At 35.7% G+C, this 18,706-nt stretch overlaps 3 long non-coding RNA genes and 1 pseudogene across 6 annotated transcripts; all 4 read left to right on the top strand.

Moving 5' to 3' along the window:
• The first annotated feature begins 1,883 nt into the window (after positions 1-1,883).
• LOC113732454 (uncharacterized) lies at positions 1,884-7,081 on the top strand. 2 transcript variants are annotated; one of them, XR_011840750.1, is made up of 2 exons: positions 1,884-2,296; positions 6,490-7,081. It is a non-coding gene; the product is annotated as an uncharacterized lncRNA (long non-coding RNA). The 2 variants fall into 2 exon arrangements; XR_011840749.1 differs by lacking the exon at positions 1,884-2,296 and adding an exon at positions 6,093-6,386.
• Positions 7,082-7,448: 367 nt separating this feature from the next.
• LOC113732451 (probable amidase At4g34880) lies at positions 7,449-10,063 on the top strand (annotated as a pseudogene). Its single transcript, XR_011840748.1, has 5 exons — positions 7,449-8,058; positions 8,266-8,480; positions 8,615-8,828; positions 9,167-9,365; positions 9,451-10,063. The product of XR_011840748.1 is annotated as a probable amidase At4g34880 (transcript).
• Positions 10,064-11,616: 1,553 nt separating this feature from the next.
• On the top strand, positions 11,617-13,250 carry LOC140036995 (uncharacterized). The gene is made up of 2 exons (XR_011840747.1): positions 11,617-12,259; positions 12,588-13,250. It is a non-coding gene; the product is annotated as an uncharacterized lncRNA (long non-coding RNA).
• Positions 13,251-15,384: 2,134 nt separating this feature from the next.
• On the top strand, positions 15,385-17,465 carry LOC113732455 (uncharacterized). Of its 2 annotated transcripts, XR_011840746.1 has the most exons (4): positions 15,385-16,034; positions 16,384-16,517; positions 16,695-16,873; positions 16,970-17,465. It is a non-coding gene; the product is annotated as an uncharacterized lncRNA (long non-coding RNA). The 2 variants fall into 2 exon arrangements; XR_003458752.2 differs by having other exon boundaries at positions 15,385-16,517.
• The last annotated feature ends 1,241 nt before the right edge of the window (positions 17,466-18,706 follow it).

Raw genomic sequence — 18,706 nt, 5'->3', positions numbered from 1 at the left:
CCCAAAACATTCTACTAAAAAGTTATAAGGGATAAATTTCTAAGATCAATGTATATAGGGAGACAATTACATACATAAAAATATGTGTAGAAGAAGAGAAATAAGTCAAAAATATTATATCAATGATACAACAAAATAAGCCTATCAAACTTTTACTCTTCACTTCTCAATTAAATGATGATTAACAAGATTCCCTATTTATATCAGATGACTTGGTAAACAAATCTTCACAGCTACCATAAATTTTCAAACATAATATCACTTTCTAAACAATAAAACTACGATAATTTGGCTCCAATAAAGCTACTAAAAATGTAACTTGACTAAAATAATACAGTTATACTGAGTGATTTCTTGTTTATTGGTTAGGTAAACTTTTAATATCTTCGACTGCATGATTTTTCGTGCTAACTGTGAGAACCTCGAAAATATGCCTACAGATATATACGTATAAAATAAAGGTGTACTTACGTATTGCCTTTGCATCTTGGACTTGTAATAAATTCTACTCCTAACCTTATTCGTTCTTAAACAAGCCATGGAAAATATATACATAAATATATAATATTAAATATATGTAGTGTACCCGCATTTTTTTAAAAATTGTCAATAAACTTCATATTTCTTCTTATTTGTTTTTTAAAATAAGTACGTAAAAGTAGTTTTATGTTACAAACAGTTTAAGTGTGCAAAATATTAAAAATTATTTGATTCCTGCCATTATAAACTAACACTTTTTGGCGTAAATTATTTTAATGCCTTGAGGTTAATTCTTTGAGTTCCGATAGCCAAGTCTAAGCGTTAATAATATTAAGTGGTAGCGGAAATCCTTCACAATTACATTCAGAACATTAAAATTTCAATAATTGAACTTTTGCAAGAATAAAATACTAGTAGGCTAACAAATTTCATTTGAAGTAAAAATGTTGGAATTAGCTTATAAATGAGAACCCTGAAATATATATAAATATAAACCAGTGCATATTTCATTTGCATTTTTAATTCATTAGTAATTTTAGCATTACTTTCACTTGTTTGCAGATAAGTACTTAAAAACACTTTTCATGTGTGAACTAATATAATTTTTCTAAGTTATGAAATTTCTTGCTTTTGCTCAAATATATTAATACATTTGGAATTAGAATAATTTTATCGCCTTAACATAAAACGTTAGAACACTTAGTCTCCTTTATGCTAAATTAATGATACTTGAGTCAATAGCTTTACTATCTTAAAATAAATTATTTAAGTCCCTATGATTAATTCCAATTAGTTGCTAATGTTAAATGTTAATAAGAATTTCCGCGTTAAGATGAAAACCAATGAAATTTAGATAAATATGATTCTAATATACTAAACATACTTCAGGCGTGAAAATTCGATAAATATATCCTTATCTTTCTTTGTTTTCACAATAAGTGCGTAAAAATAATTTTTATGTGCAAATTGACACCCTTGGATTTAATTATTATTTCACTTGACTTTATATTACTAAATCGATAAATTTCGAGTTAGACTAACTCCACTTCTTGAGAAATAATAATTGGAAATTCTAATAACTAATTTAATCGCTAAATAATATAGGAATTACTAGGAACCTTAATATTAAAGTTTAATCGAGAATTATTCGATAAAAAAATGGTTTAGGTAGATTAGTGTATAACTCGACGTTTAAATCACACTTGGGGATAATTTTTGGAATTAAGTTAGAACTAAGGTCTTGAGTGGAGATTAGGAAGAGACGTGAAAAGACTAAAACACCCTACACACTATCTCAAAACAACCATGCAATTCCAAAACCAAAGTCTCGGACAACCTTATGCGCTACCTCTCTATTCGGCCAATCACCAAAGAGCCAACTCTTCCATTTCTGCCAAGCACCACTATTTCATCTTCTCTGCACAAATTCATCCAACACACAACCTCCCAAAACACTCAACCTATCCCTCACCGCAAATCACCTCCACCTTATCTCAGCTTCAACCACAACATTCACTTCGCCTTGTTATTATCGACTGAGTTAGAGAGGGAGAGACCGAGCTTCACTCTGCCGTCCGAGAGGGGAGAAAAGAAAGGAAGTCGCACGAGCTGCAACTCTTCCAAGGTTCTGTCTGCAAGCCAGAGTGGAACTAGGAAGAAGCCGTGAGCAAGCTCCATCCCTTTCCGCGTCAACAACCAGCTGCAACCCAGCTTCACCCTCCACCAGTCGCAACCAGAAAACCAGAACCAACAAACCTGTGCGTGAGCCGAGAGAAAATTTCGTAGCTTTCTTATTCGTGAGCTGAGCTATTCTGAGGTAATTTTCTGGACTATTTTGGGTTGATCAGAGGTAGATAGAGTCACGTAGGGGCATGCATGCTTTGGTTGTGTAGTCGGATGAGGAAACCAAAGTTTCAGAAAACTCTGTTTTGATTAAATGACTCTGCCGAGAAACTGAACTGGAAAATGCAGCCTTAATCTCGGCCATTTGTGGTAATGTGAGCTCAGAAATATGATTACTTATCTCAGGACTAGAGGATTAAGCTTTGCATGTTGAATATTAAACCATCGGATGAGTCATTAGAAAAAGAAAATCTGATTTGCGTAAGAATTTGCTTCTGCCGAGAACTTGAGCTGGAAATTTTGGTTTTAATTTGCTGGGTGTGGTGATTTGAGCTTAATCTTGGATCAACCTGATAGATAAGCTCCTTACTTAGTGTTGCATGTGAACTTTATGGCTAGGAATTTCGGTTGCATGGCTGGAAAACTTATTAGAAAATTTCTGGACTGCTGAACTAATTTTCCAGATTAGCCGTTGAAGTTGTTTTGGAAATTGCTTGGGTATTTTAGCATGAAATTTGCTGGAACGTGTTTGATTTCCACTTGGTTAGGTGTTTGGCTAATTAAAACTAAATGATTAAGCCCTGCCTGAAGTGTTTTGGTCCGGCTAATCTAGAAACAAAAATAAATAAGAAAATCTGCTGTATGCAAGATTATCCAAGAAGAGCCGAATGAATTCCTGGATTTTTGGGATGTTTGTAGTTGTTAATTGAATCTGATTTTGAACGAGAGATGTTAATTACCTATCTAAGTGTTGGCATGTTGAATTTGAGTAACTAATACCCTGTTTTGGCCAAGGAAAAGTTGGAGTTAAGAACATACAATTGCTGGAAAATTTCTTTGTAAACTGCCGTGAATTTGAACCTGGAAATTTTGAAGATTATAACAGTTGTTTAAATTCAACTCTTGAACTAGAAATGTTCATTGTTTAGCTAAGAAAGTGTATGATGAAGCTGAGAGCTTAATAGCATGTCTTAGCCAAGGAAATTTTGAATTTATAACCAACGAGGGCTGGAAATTTTAATGACCGAAAGGTTGAACTGAATTTTTTTTAAGTGGTTCCTGGAATTTTTCCTTGGGGTATTATGAGCTCGAAACGCATGACAAAATGTACACGTTAAAATGTGAAAGCTGTTTAGCAATGAAACGTTTTGATATCTCGAAAGATTTAACCAAAAATGTGGGTATACAACTGCTGGAATTTTCCTTGCGGTTGCCAAAGTTTGAGTTAGAATTTCCAGCTTGATTGTGAAATTTTCTTTGAAAACATAATGGTTGAAAATGCCTGGAAAATGTGGTGTTAGAATTCTACAAGAGATGTATGGATGGTTTGAATAAAAGTCTTATGGTTTTAAAGGAGAAAAAGGAGTTTTTCACAAGTGAAAAATGAGTTTCCGGATTTTCGGATTTCACTGACCAGTCTCAGTAAAATGCTTATATCTTGGTGTAGAAAAATCCGTTTAAGGTGCCGTCAGTGGCATTTGAAACTAGAATCATAGGCCTTTGTTCTGTAGAAATTTCGTATTTTTCCTCCATGTGTACTGCTGTCTGGGAATCCTTGAAGTAGACTGTTTTGGTATGAATGTCCTGTTTTCTTCGTGAAACTAAATTGGATTTGGATTGAGATTTTAGCTTACCTGTGGTTTAAATTCTTGACTAAATTGTGGTTGGGAGTGATTGATGTTGTCAAGGGCTAATGATTGATGAAGCCCTTGGCCATTGGAATGATTTTATAAGTATTACTGGATGATGGAAGTTAATTGCTGGAACGTCTTGGGGGCTTTACTTTTATTTTTATTTGCTTATGATGGGTTTGCTGAAACCAAGTGCTAATGATTGATGAAGCCTTGGTTGATCATTTTATTTTATTCAGAAATGCAATTGTTGAAATCTAGGGCTAATGATTGACGAAGCCCTAGTAATTTGCTATGTGATTTTTGCCATATTTTGATCCATATTATGATTTCGAAAAGGAATTGGAGCGGGGGGGGGAGTTGTATCGACCTTGCGAACTCGAGTAACTGTGATCAAATTAATCAAAAATATTTTTCCAGCTAGTATCATATTATAAAACTCCATATCTAGTGTTTTGCCTAAAACTTTCCAACTCGATAATTTTCTTTAGCTCAATCTAGCCTTGATAGCTATAGTAATTAAGTTCTATAACTTTTGAAAACTCTAAGTCTTATTTTAATTCCTTTTCTTTCCTTAAGCTTTGCACTTGGATAGTTAACTATAGGAAAAAGTTCCAAAATACGAGTTTTACTAATTTTAGTGAAAAACTTGGGAAACTTACTCGGCAAGAAACCCTATTTTAGGAAAAATAGTTTTAAGGATAATTTTTGCAAAAGCCGTAACTTTAGAGAAAATGTTCAAAATAACCTTCTAACTTTGATATTGAGAAGTTTGTCGACTTGTTTTTAGTAAATAATACTAGTTACCCTCTTCTAAGGAAAACTATAAGGAACATTTTTACTACTTTTGTCAAGTTTCAACCTAAATAGATTTTTGAAATTTCTTGAGAAGTAAACTAGTATTATATTAAATAAATTCCTATACGAATAAGTTTAAAAATTGAATAGACAACTTATAGTTTCAAAATTTGGTATTCTAGGATATTGCGAGGACGCGGAATTCGATTCCCAACTTGACATCTGAACTTCACTTTTGGTGAGTGTCCCTGCCTGTTCTTTTCCTACCTGAATTAAGTGCTTTCTTGACTCGATATGTGATAAATTGCAAAACGAGTTTTGATCCATCGAAGTGAGCAGTGTGTACTTTATCGCACTAGCCGTTCGAGTGGTGACTTGCGTGAATCATTTTTTTTTTCCTCGTGAATCCCTGAATCTAAAAGTAGTTACGTCGTTGGGTGAATCCCTCGACACTTGAATCTAACTACAATAACGTCGTTGGGTGAATCCCTCGACCAATTATCTACGGGTATATCTCGAGTATACTGCGTCCTTAGTCGACGTTCGGGCCCGGGACCGGGGTATGAATGGTGACGGGTTAGGATTAAAATGAGTGGATCTACATGGACTATAAGTAGTGAGAGTTGACGGAGGGTCAACTACGCTGAATGGCGATCAAGCGAGGAAAATGGCTCCTGAGAGCCCCTGTATCCTACCTTGTGCTGTTATACGCTTTCCTAACTGTTCAATTCGTTTAAATTATTATTCGCTGTTTGATTTACGTGACTGCATGTTTTGGGGCACCACTGAGCTTTAGCTCACCCCATGTTTATTTGTTTTCCTTACAGGATGGGAAGTTTGAAAGTATTTGAGCAGCTTATATTTCCAGTGAATGTACTTGAACAACTTGAATTTAATTTTCGATTTGTAATGACTTCTAAGCTAAGCATTGTACCTTTCATTTTGGATTGTTACTTGAAGCTGGAAAGTGTAATCCCTAATTCTAATATTCGGTAGGTATGTTTATATTGGTATAGTTTGTCTTTAATCATTGCGAGCGACGCGTGAAGTGTTTAAGAGCCGTCGATTGGCTAAGTTATCTGCTGTTATCTTTGAAGTTAATGTGGTGATAGAAATCGATTTATTTCGGGAGAATCATTTCTGTAATAGCTCAGGTTAGTCGTCGGAAGGTTTTGGGTTAGAATGCTTGCGTGAGTCCTGGCGAGAACTGGGCAGACGGCCCGCCAACCCTTTGGTTCGCCTTAGGGGGAAGTGGGGTCGCCACACTAACAAGCTCAAAGGAAAGAAATTGTGTGTGGTAAGAATTCCCTTTTCAACCTTTTGAATAGATCTGATACGGTTCCAATTCTTGAGAATGATTTGCGCACATTAAGATAGACAAGTGATGACTGAACTAAGTTATATTGCCAGTTCTAGGCCATTAATTGTGCTTAGCTTAGCTAGCATGTTTTCTTCTTCTCCCTGAATAAGTTGAAGCCAGCAATACTGGCTGAGATAGCATTTGTGGCCGAGACAGTAGCAATACTGGCTGAATTTAAGCTCACCCTATTACACGATTATCTTGAGGGCCTAACTGAATCTCATGTACTGTCGTTTGCTGAAATTATATCATTCAACAAGAACAATCCTGATTTGGTATTTGAATAATCTGACATAGACATCCTATTACACGATTAAATGGTTAGCTATATCACAAAGCAAGAATTGCATACTTCTCAATCAACTCATGGTTTTGCAGGAGAGTTTTTGCGACTTCGATGGTCAAGATGTTTTGGTTACAGCAGCTTCAGAATTGGGATTGGTCAGGAAGAGAAGTAGGCAATGTAGTAGATGGAGAAATAGTCAAGAGACGCCTTCAAGATATTGATTTGGAGAATAACTTAGATGCTGTGATGACAACAATACGTTCATCTGCGGCAAGCCGGCAACAGTTTTGGCAATTTGAGGATGTCCCGGAATCAGTCCCCACCGGTTATGATAAAGATGCCACGCCGTTTGGGACAATATTTACAGGCTTGAAAGGATGGAGCCGAAGCTAATTGGGAGTGCTTTTGCTTTTGAAGAAGCCATCATGTTCTGCAGGCGTCCCATTCCCAGAAGAGTTGAATTTAGTTGAAGCAGTTTTTTGGTTACATGTTCTTGATATTCAGCATCCAATCATCCATTAATCTTGCTTTTCCTTCAGAAAGCATGTGCAGCATGTGGTTTGTGAAAGACATCCACTATGTTGTTATTCACATGTTGTCGCTGAATAAAGCCATTCAATTAATGGTGGCCTTTGTTTTTACCAATGGAATGATTGGCAATGTCTTTGTCTTCTTTTATGAGTACATCATCTCTTCCCTTCCCAAAGGAAAAACAAAAAGGAAAAAAAAAGTAGTACAAAGATGGTGGAAAAATTAACCATGATACTTATATTTTTTTATGTTGATTGTTAGTTTTAATAGAAAAATTCACCATGATACTTTACCTCAAATCATGAGGCAGCTATGTATAAATTTTTAGGGATTATTTGGTCTAAACGATAAATAATAATTCACTTTTATTTATATATGTTTTTTACTCCAAAAGTGCTTATACCAGGTATAAAAATCAGTCAACAGAATGTCTTTATCATGGAAAACATGGCCAAGAAAACAACAGCAGAGGATGATATTCGGATAGCCTTTGAATGTGGAATTCAAGCTGGCATTTAAAGACATTCTATTGGCTACTTATTTATCAGTAGCTACTTCAGAATATCACAGAAAGATCAAGAAGCGAGAAATAGTTTTTCTGCATGTCTAATATGGATATTTGGCTACTAATTCTTTTGAGTACGACTATTCTTGGCCTTGGTCATAATGCTGAGGGAAGTCCATTCTCATTCAGAGAAGCTACCGTGCATGATATTCGGATTGCCTTGGATCATAACAGACTCACTTCTCAGGATTTGGTTGAATTCTACCTAGAAGAGATTAGGAAACTAAATCCAGTTCTTAATGGAGTCATAGAAGTGAATCCAGATGCTCTGAATTTAGCCCACAAGGCAGACCAGGATCGAAAAGCAAAGAAGCCAGGATCGGTGACAGGACTGGCTGGTATCCCGATTCTGCTCAAGGACAACATTGCAACCAAGGACAAGCTTAACACAACAGCTGGATCTTATGCACTTCTTGGATCAATTGTACCTCAGGACGCTGGGGTGGTTAAGAAGCTAAGGAAGGTTGGTGCAATTATATTAGGAAAGGCTAGCATGACAGAATGGGCTGCATTCAGGTCAAACAATGTGCCTAATGGTTGGAATGCTAGACGTGGCCAAAGTGTGGTGAGTTGCTGATATTCTTCATTTGGTTCCCAAAATTTCATGCAACTATATCAGTCAAAAGTTTCCTTTTTTTTTTCTCTTGTTCTATTTTTTCAATAATTTGTAGCTTAGGAAACAAAAAGTTGATTTCCTATGCAGCATTTCCAGGTCAATTAGAATTTCTGGTACAGATATATAATTCCATTTTGTGGATCTGATTCGATGTAGAATCCATACCTTAAATCTGCTAATCCATGTGGCTCAAGCACCGGTCCTGCAACATCAGTAGCAGCAAATATGGCTGCAGTTACACTGGGTACAGAAACAGCTGGATCCATTTTATGCCCTTCTAGTTCTAATTCGGTTGTGGGAATCAAACCAACTGTAGGGCTCACAAGTCGAGCTGGTGTTGTCCCCATCTCGCCTCGACAGGATACTGTTGGGTAATGAAAGATGATTAATTTACTTGTATTTCATCGCCATATAGTATAAACTTGAAATTAGAACTCAAACATGACAAAGATACTATTAGTAAATTGATACAAAATCATAACAATTCCTTTATGGGGCAGAACAGGCCGATATGCCGGACTGTCTCTGATGCAGTGTATGTTCTTGATGCCATTGTTGGATTTGATCCTGTTGATGCAGTAGCAACCAAAAAAGCTTCCAAGTATATTCCTCGTGGAGGCTATTTGCAAGAGACTGGGGATTCCAAGGTACTCCTTTGTAGGATTCAGCAACTCCTCCGAAGAATTGAAAGCTTTTGAACCTCACTTCCACATTCTAAGGTGAGTTCACTAGCATAACCTTTAAAGTTCTACTATACCTAATTGGAAGCTTACATTGGGTGCCCAGAGAAAGATGATTGTGATTGATCTGGGATGCATGTGAACATTTCTGCAAAGTTATAAAGGAGCAGAATGACTAGCCACCACAAAATTTTTTGTTTGTACTTTGAATTGAATTTTGATTACTTTGCATTTGGACCCCAATTAAAAAACTTCCAGCATGTTTCTTGGTTGATTCACAGAGCAAATGGGAAATCTTGTTTTGGTTAGATTTGGTCAGCATATTTCAATACTGTTAAAGTTCTAACACAGTATTCTGAGATCTTGGCTAAAACAAGGCAACGAGGTGCAGTATTGGTAGACATTGTGGATACAGCCAGCTTCGACACCATCACAGCTTCAATGTTCAATGACCAATCCAAAGCCATGAATGTGGAATTCAAGCTGGCATTAAATGCTTATCTAAAGCAGTTGATTGCCTCTCCCGTGCGATCCCTAGCTGATGCAATAGTCTTTAATAAGAAACACTCAAAGTTGGTAAGTAAACAACAGGCTCAATTCTGTCGATAGCCTTTTGTTTGAGACACAATACTCTCAGACTACTCGACTGTGTGTGCTTCAGGAAAAGATAAAAGAGTACGGACAAGATATATTTGAGGCAGCAGAGAAAACCAATGGCATTGGCAGAATGGAAAGGCAACTACTGCTTAATTCAACTAGAGCGTCCAAAAATGGGTTCGAGAAGTTGATGAAGGAAAATAAATTGGATGCCTTAGTGACGCCTACTGACAATATTGTATATGCTATTTCTGCCGGAGGATACCCTGGCATAAATGTTCCAGCAGGTTATAACACTAATGGCACCCCATATGGCATTTCTTTTGGAGGGCTAAAAGGATCAGAACCAAAACTGATAGAGATAGCATATGACTTTGAGCAAGCCACAAAGATCAGGAAGCCACCTCCTCTCTCGAGACTACATATTTAGGACATATATACAACTGAGATGCATCTTTCGATAATAGCATCTTGACTGCTGTACAACTATGGGACTAAACATTGAAGAATCCGGGACAAGATGTTCAACTTCCAGTTCCACTATTTCTTTGTCCTCTGCATCCAATAATTCTTTTCTTTCTTTTTCGGTGGTTTTGGGTTACATCTGGAGAAAAGCCACTTACACTATACTTTTGACAATCTATGTGGTTCAGTAATTTGGAGGTTTACTTCAAGGAGGTTCTGGTTTCTCTATTTTTTATTACCGTTGGATGCGAATTTTACGGGAAGTTTCTTAAAATTCAGTTGGAACTTTCTCCCTTAAAATAGTAATATCAACATGGCCTGTTTGAGTCATCACCAGGAATTTTCTATTTAGATTTTTTTAAAAAAAAAAATGATTAGGCGTTTTCTTTGGTACACAACATGTTTCAAAACTCTAAAATATCCCATTACAACTCATAATTCCTTCCACTGAGTGTGCCACATTACACCGCAACGGATCTTCTGTCCCACATTCTGTGTCACTCTCTGTCCCACTTTTTATTATATTGCTATTTCTCCTTCATAAACATCATGTTTTAATTCTTTTTTGTTTTCTTAAGATCCAATAACTATTAATTCAGTAAAAAAATAAATACAACAGCTTCAAAAAAGCAATGTATAATAGAAAATTAAAAAATACAGCAGAAAATTCATAAAAAATATTTTTTATGCATTTTGATTTTTTGAGTTTGTTAAATTTTGTGTATTACTGAATTAATAGTTATTGGATCTTAAGGAAACAAAAAAGAATTAAAATATGATATTTATGAAGGAGAAATAGCAATATAATAAAAAATGGGACAGAGAGTGGCATTGGGTGTGGAACAGAAGATTCGTTGCGACATTACACTACTGCCCCACCCGCAACCACCGACAGAATGTTCCCAGCAGCCATTAGACGCACTAAGAGGAAAGTTATGTCTTAGCTTGATTACGTTACATTCATAGGGAATATGTACAGCACTAAAAACTCACATAATCCTCAGATCATGGCACAAAATCACATATATATATATATACGACCAAGTTTGAGAGTCGACTAAAATCCGTACCAGCTAAGATGGGTTCTGGAGACATCGCACAATTTATTTCACTTACTATTTATGCTGAGAATTTATTTTGCTTACTATTTATGCTATTGTGTTACAAATATTTTCTTTCTTTCATTATTTGGCCTGCCACTATCCTTTTCTTTAGGCTAGAACCCTCTTGTAGATCTAGAACACTAAGCCTACAACTAAAAATTACTAGTGTGGTTAATATGGAGAGGCAAAGTTTTGACAAAAATAATAATAATAATATGGAGAGGCAAAAGGAGGAGGAGTACCTTACTTAGATAGATATGTGAATTTTAACGTATCGCTTAAAAAAAAAATTCAACATATCGTATTTGCATCTCAATCCTCCTCTTCTTCTTCTTTTTTTTTTTTTTTTTGGTCAAAAGTCATATATATATATATATATATATGTATATATTTATCATCAAAGTAGTTGCAACTGTACACCACTTTACAAAAGACTGGCAACTGCCAAGTAATCTCTGTGTGCGGCATTCTTGAGCCATACAGGAAAGGAGCCCTTCTACCCAGTTTTCTGTAATAGGTCAATAACCAATTTGGCTAAACCATGACCACACAAGTTCATTTCACTTTTTATGAAGGAAAATGAGCACTGCCAAAAGGAGTGACTAAGAGATATAATGTCACTAATAACCATATCAAGAGGGGAGATGCGTTGTAGGGCTTGATGGATTGTTTCCACTATTGCTTTAGAATCAGACATATCAAAACAGACGCCCAGTTTCCTTCTACGGCTCTAGTGAGTGCCACACGGATGGCAAACGCTTCCAAGGCTGGTTCATCACATCCATACTTAACTGCTATAGCCCATGTTGTGATGACATTGCCCCACCAGTCTTTGGCAACAATTCCCACCCCTGCCTTAACTTTATTGGTAATCAATGCAGCACCCGTGTAGATTAAGATTGTGTGTTGGGCCACTGAGTTAGGCATCATGCGCTATAGTTCTACTCCCCTGTTTGGAGTGTTTGATGTGAACATATTTCCCATTCCAGCCTCTTTAAATTCCATTCATTCGTCCACCACTTTCTTGCGTATCATTACTTGCTCTCTCCTTTGATGATTGAAGTTCCATTCATTTCGTGCTTTCCAGAGTTGCCAAAGGAAATTTGCAGTAGCTTCGATGTGGTCCTTGCCATCATTTCTGACTTTAGCTTCTTGCATTATTTCCCACCAAATCCAGAATTCCATTTGTGTTCCTCTAGTCCATCCCACTTTATTGGAGAGGATTTCCAAGCCAGCTCTCTAGCTTTGTACGATAAGAGTGCATGTCCCAGAGTTTCTTTAGATTCTCCACAGTAATTGCATCTGGTATTTCCTTTTCCTGTTCTTCTAAACACCACTTCTTTAGTAGGTAGAATGTTGTGAAGGCACTTCCATAGGAACTGTCTCACCTTGTGTTTCAAATGTTCATGCTCCATATTTGATTCCGTAGTTTAGACTGCTCTTTGTTTCTGCTTGGATTGCCCTCCTCTTTCATGCTTGCTCCTTTGACCTTCTATCTCGCTTTCTCAACCACATATCCAGATTTTGTTGTGTAGAGGCCATTAGTTGAGTGGAGCCATTTGAACTCATCTTTACCACCAATCACGCTTATTGGCATTTGTTGGATTAAAGGAATTTCCTCCTGTGTGAGCAGAGATTGCAGCAGTTCAGTGTTCCATTCATGGCCACGTAAGAGTTCACTAACCCATTCCACCGTGCATCCGGCTGGTCTTGATGATGAGATTTTTCCACTGTCAATTCTAGCTAGCCAACAATCATTCCAGATGTTAACCGATCTGCCATCTCCCACTTGTTTCCTCAAGCCACTAGACAGTAAAGGTATAGAACTGTGAAGACTTTGCCATAACCATGATGCTCCCCCACTTTGGCTTTTGAATCCAGAGAACCAGATTGAGGGAAATATCTGCTTTTCAACACTTTGCTCATTAACAAATTGGGGATAGTAACTGGTAAGAGTCCTCCATGCCTGCTTGGCAAGAAGTGCCATGTTGAAGCATTGAATGTCCCTTTAACTCTGGACTCTAGAGTCTAGAGAGGCCTTGCCACTTCTTCCAGCTCATCTTTTTTTCCCGTTGGTCATTGGCCCACCAAAATTTGGCCATGATACCACTTAACTCTTTGTACAGGTTAGTAAAAATTTTAGAAACAGACAGGGCAAATGATGGAAGGGCTAAAGCCATAGATTTCAAAAGTACTTCTTTACCTGCATTGCTTCGTAGTTTGCCTTTCCAACTTTGCACTTTTGAGGCCAACATGACACTTAGATTTACTCAAGCAAATCTATCTATCTTCTATTCATCTTTGCAATTGCATTCTCAGGTTTAAAAATTTGGCAATCATAATAGTATTGGTATTATAATTGGCCTTCTATAAACTATAGCTTGGATTAATTCTACTGTTTAAATACACATGCAATGCACGTGCTTTTTTCTAGTTATCAATAAATACCCGGATAATTTTCTAAGTAATGACCTTGGGTAAATCCACAATTTTATTGGAGAGACTGACTGTGTAAAGAAAATGTTGCCAATTAATGGTTGTCCAAATCTGAAGTTTTCTGGTAATTTCTCATTTCTCAAATTGCTTTCTCAAGTTAACTTTCTTTGGGTGACGGTCACGTTCCATTTTAGACCTTTTCCCTCCCAAAATTCAAGCAAGGGGCCAAGAAACCATCCTCCATTCCTGTTTTTTGTTTGTCTAAATCTAGTATCGAATGAAGTTGGCTTCCTTTTTTCAGTGGAATAGGACTGAATATTATTGCATAGTATCGAATGCCTGTCTTCCTTCCGTATTTTCTGTGTTAGCATTATTGCATCCAACAATTCTTTCCGGAGAAAAAAACACTCACCCTCGACTTTTGACAATTTAGGTACGAGAACAAGAAATTAATGAGAAACTTGTTATTCACCAGTGCAATTAGAGAAGAATTTGGAATACATTAATAGAAAAGAACTAAAATAAAAAACTTTATAAAATTTAAGATTCATGCCAAATATAAGAACAGTCATGAAGTTAAGCAGAACAACAATAGTTAAATCAGAGCAACTTGATCATTAGCTTTGATTGAATCTTAACCTATGATTTACTTTTGCTCACTCTAACTGGTGTTGGTAACGTAACAAATAGATTGAGATGCCTATTAACACATCACAGATTTTTTTTTTTTTTCGAAGAAAGCAGTAGGCAAAGAAAAAAATTAATAATTGAAAATCTGTAAAATGAAAAAGAACGTAAAGCTCTAAATCAGCTCTTGAACATAATTTAAAAATGAAGTAATTGATTTGCATTGTCATATTATAAGGGCGGAGATCATATGCTTTCCATAATTTTCTAAATTAAAGAATGGATAAAATTAAGTGATTAATTATGAGGGATGGATATATAGTTTCCCTAATTTTCTAAATTGGATAATGGAGATCATAAATTTTTGGTCAAGGATTAGAAAAGGGAAAAAAAAAGAGAGAAAATAATTTAGAATCTCCACATGTAAGGAATGGAAATGGAAAATGAATGCATTTAAAATTCAATTTTTTTGAAGAATAGAAAATTTAGAAATGGAAACTAATAGAGAGAGGAATTATTAATTTGCTTTAAGCGTAAGAAACTGGAAAAGGAAATCTAAGTTGACAGGAATTTTTTTTAATTGTTTAAGAAATAAAGAAGTGAGAAAAGAAAAAAGTAATAGAGAGCATGTCTAAGTCAAGTCTTATATGGACTTGGGTGTGGCTTAAGGTTTGCAAAAGAGAAAATATAATAATTACTAAACGAACTTTATAAAATAGGACAACCTAAATTGAATGGTATGAGTTACTTTAGAAGTAATAATAAATAACCAATCCAAATAACAGAAGTAGAGAAGTGAAAATTTGTAAAAAAATTATAGAATCCCCAATAAATTATAGAAAAAAGGAATTATGTGATTTGAAAGTTTGTTAAAATGAAAACTATGGTTAACTGATTTTTTTTATAATATATGAGAAAATTAAAAAGAAAAGAAATTAATTGTCATGAAAAAAAGACGAACAAAATTAAAAAGGCATTAAATATGTCTATGTGACAACAAAATAGTGTGTCCACTATGCATTATACTAAGGTGTTCAACTCACTAAATTTACTAAAACAGAACTAATATATATATAAAACAGAACTAAGGTGTTCCACCTTGACTCGTTTTTATAGTTTACACACTTTTGTATTGCCGCTTCTTACTGCCGTATTTATGTTAATGCACTTTCCAATGATACGTAAACAAGGTATTTCTGGCCCTTTATAGAGAAGATATATCATATATTTTTGTAATAAATAAATCATTTATCATTTGGAGGAGGAATATATAGTATTTCATTGCTATAAGTATGGATTATTGAAAATAATAAGACATGTATTTGGATATCTCCCTTCAACTATTCCTGTCAAATAAATAAGACTGTGGGAGTGTGTGACTTGAACTGTTGATTAGTCTGTGTAGTTATAGGCCTGCCACATTGGAATTGGAATTCACAATCAAATGTGTCTTTGTTCCAACCACCGCGTAAGCCTTATACAGAGGGGAGGATAGGCTGGTTCGCTTGAAGAGAATTATTTCTATGATCAGATCCGAATCATGTTGTACATGAGCAGGCTCCGTAAGATCCAGTATAATAAGTGAAATAGATAAACTAAATATGTTCCTGAATTCCAAATCGATAGCAAAAACTAAATATGTATATGTATATATATATATATATATATATTTGTAGTTGCACACTTGCATTTGAGATAGATACCTCTGTTTAACTGCGTCACCCATTGCATGTGGGCGCCTCAATGCCAATTGAAGCCTCCCTCTTGCGATCGTGGGTTTAATATCTTACATACATGATTGTTACTTTAAGTCATGAACAATGAAATACAGAAAGAAACTTAGAAAGGTTTACTTGGAAATCAAATTGTTGGTGCTGTTGGATGTCCAGATTCCTTACGACCAAAGGGAATATCCTTGCGGATACAGCAGTGAATCTGCAATATCAGTAGCGGCACATATGGTGGCGGTTTCACGGGGCAATGAAACAGATGGAATCAGATTGTTTTGGACTAACTGGTAACTGGCCATGCCAGATTCATTTCTGCTTCTTTTGTTGTTTACGCGGTATCAGATTCTACCATTTGGAACTGTTCAAAAGTAACAAGTTACTACATAACAGTTGTCAAATTTTATCTTGAGATTATGTTTTGTGTGTGTGTGCGCGCGCCTCTTTTTTTTTTTTTTTTTTTAGGTTGAAAGACAAGATGATGACAGGTTATGCTAACTAGCTTCTGAATAACCACAAACTTACAACATTCTTGATGTTTAAACTATGCATTTGAAGAAAATACACATTAAATGCTGCAGTAAATTTTTTCTTGCATCCAACACTTATTGCTTAGAGGCTGATGCTTCTTACTAGCAGTCTAGCTGTCAATCGTGAGCTTTGATCGAAGAGACCGTGAAGCAACAAAAGCAGCTACCAAGTTCATTCCTGTTGCTGGCCATATCAAAAATTTCTCAACAAAAAAAAAGCTCAAAGGGAAGAAATTAGATGTGGTAAGAAATCCCTTGTCATCCTTTCGAGTAGGTCCAATGCGGTTCCAATTCTTGAGTGTCATTTGCGCACATTACGGTAGAAAAGTGAGGACTCAACTCAGATGTATTGCTAGTTCTAGGCCAATGCTTTTACTTAGCTAACATGTTTCTTCTTCTTCCTGAAAAATTTGATCCCAGCAAGGTGCAACTCTCATTCATCATTTGGGAGGCATCCAATATTGATGTCTTTCAAAGTGGAGACAGAGTAGCAATGCCGGCGGAAACCAATTCTTACTTCTAATTTGCAAGGCCAAACTGAATATCGTATGCAGTCGTTAGCTGGCATTATAGCATTCAACAAGAACAATCCTGATTTGGTATTTTCCTCATCTAAAGTGGGCATTCTATTACATGATTAAATGGTTAGTCGAATGAAGACTTGCACACTTCTCATTTAACTCATGGTTTTACAGGAGAGTTTTGGCTACTTTGATGGTCAAAATATTTTTATTGCAGCAGACTTCACAAATGGGATTGGTGAGGAAGAGCGGAAGGCAATAGAGTAGATGGAAAAATTGTCAAGACTCAAGAGACGGCTACTTGAGCTAGATTTTGGAGAAGGGTTTAGATGCAGTGGTCCCTGCCGCCTATGTTAGAGATGTCATGCCGTTTGGGATTCCATTTGCAGGCTTGAGAGGGATGAAGCCGAAGCTGATAGGGATGGCTTTTAATTTTGAAGAAGCTACCATGATCCGTAGGCCTCCCATCTTCAGATCCGTTGAATTTAGTTGAAAATGCTTTCTATTAATTGTTCTTGATCTTTAGCACTTATTAGTGTTGCTTTTCCATCAGAGAGCAAGTGCAGCATATGGTTTGTGAAAGACATCCACTGGCATCCACGATGTTTTTTGTACTAATGTTGTCGGTGAATAAAGCCCTCGGTGGCCTTTGTTTTCACCAAAGAAATGATTGGCCTTTGCTTTCACCAAAGAAATGATTGGCCTTTGCTTTTTCTTCTTTTATTTACAGGTAAATTAGGACAAATTCTACTTTATCCCCTGTGATTTAGTATTTTTTTTACATAACCCCCCTATGATTTCAAAAGCTATATATAACTCTCTCATAGTTTAGATTAAAATGTCAAAATGACGGGAATGATCATTAGTAACGGAATCACCTAAAATGTCAAAAATGCCCTTATATAAAGTTGAAAATTATTTATTAACCAAAGGGGTAATGTGTATATTTTGAAAATTATAAGGGGGTTATATAGTAAAATATAAAAATCATACGGGATTAGTATGTCATGTATTTATAAGGGTAATTACGACATTTCTATAAGTTCTATTACGAATGACTATATCTATCGCTTTGACACTTTAATTCAAACCATGAGGGGGTTATGTATAGTTTTTGAAACCATATGGGAGTTATGTAAAAAATTGCTAAACTACAGGAGGGTAAAATATAATTTGCCCGATAAATTACTTATAGTCATATTGTTCTTTTGGATAATACTATATGACTCCCGTAAGTTTCAAAATACCTACATAATCCTCGTATGGTTTTATGTTATGTAAAAAAAAGGATGGAAAGTATCCCTAATAACTGTTATAGTGTTATTGATTGAGACGTGTCTAGAAAGTAAGTGCAATGAAATTATAATAACCACTTAATCTACCTATGATTTTGCTTATATATTCATTTGACCCCTAAACATATTGCATAAATATCTATTTGAATCCTTTGTGATTTTGTATTTATTCACATAATTTTCCTATAATTTTATGCAAAGTGGACATTACAAAAACTTTTTTTTTTTGTCAAAACACCACTTTACAAAAAATTCATAGGGTATTATGTAAATATTTTGACACTTTAAGGTATCATGTGGCATCATGGGAGAAAAAAAGGCGCGAGGTTATGAGTAACTTGTCCTTTATTCATTTATGTTTTTCTCCAAAAGCACTATACGAAAAATAAAAGTCACAGTCAACAGAGTCTTTATCATAGAAAACATGGCCAAGCAAGCAACAATCTATGTTTTCAGAACCGGACCGGATAGCGACTCGGCTGAGGTCAGGGGTCAGGGGTCAATGGGTTCGATCGGGGGTCGATAGGGGTCGAACCGGATGACGTCATAAATAAAAATTATTTAAAAATTAAAATATTATATATATAATATCTAATAATATATTGATATTAATAAA

This window comes from Coffea arabica, chromosome 2e, assembly GCF_036785885.1.
Source record: "Coffea arabica cultivar ET-39 chromosome 2e, Coffea Arabica ET-39 HiFi, whole genome shotgun sequence".
In the NCBI taxonomy this organism is placed as follows: Eukaryota; Viridiplantae; Streptophyta; class Magnoliopsida; order Gentianales; family Rubiaceae; genus Coffea; species Coffea arabica.
Note: the sequence above shows the minus strand (reverse complement) of the source record. Positions and strands in the feature narration are given on the sequence as shown.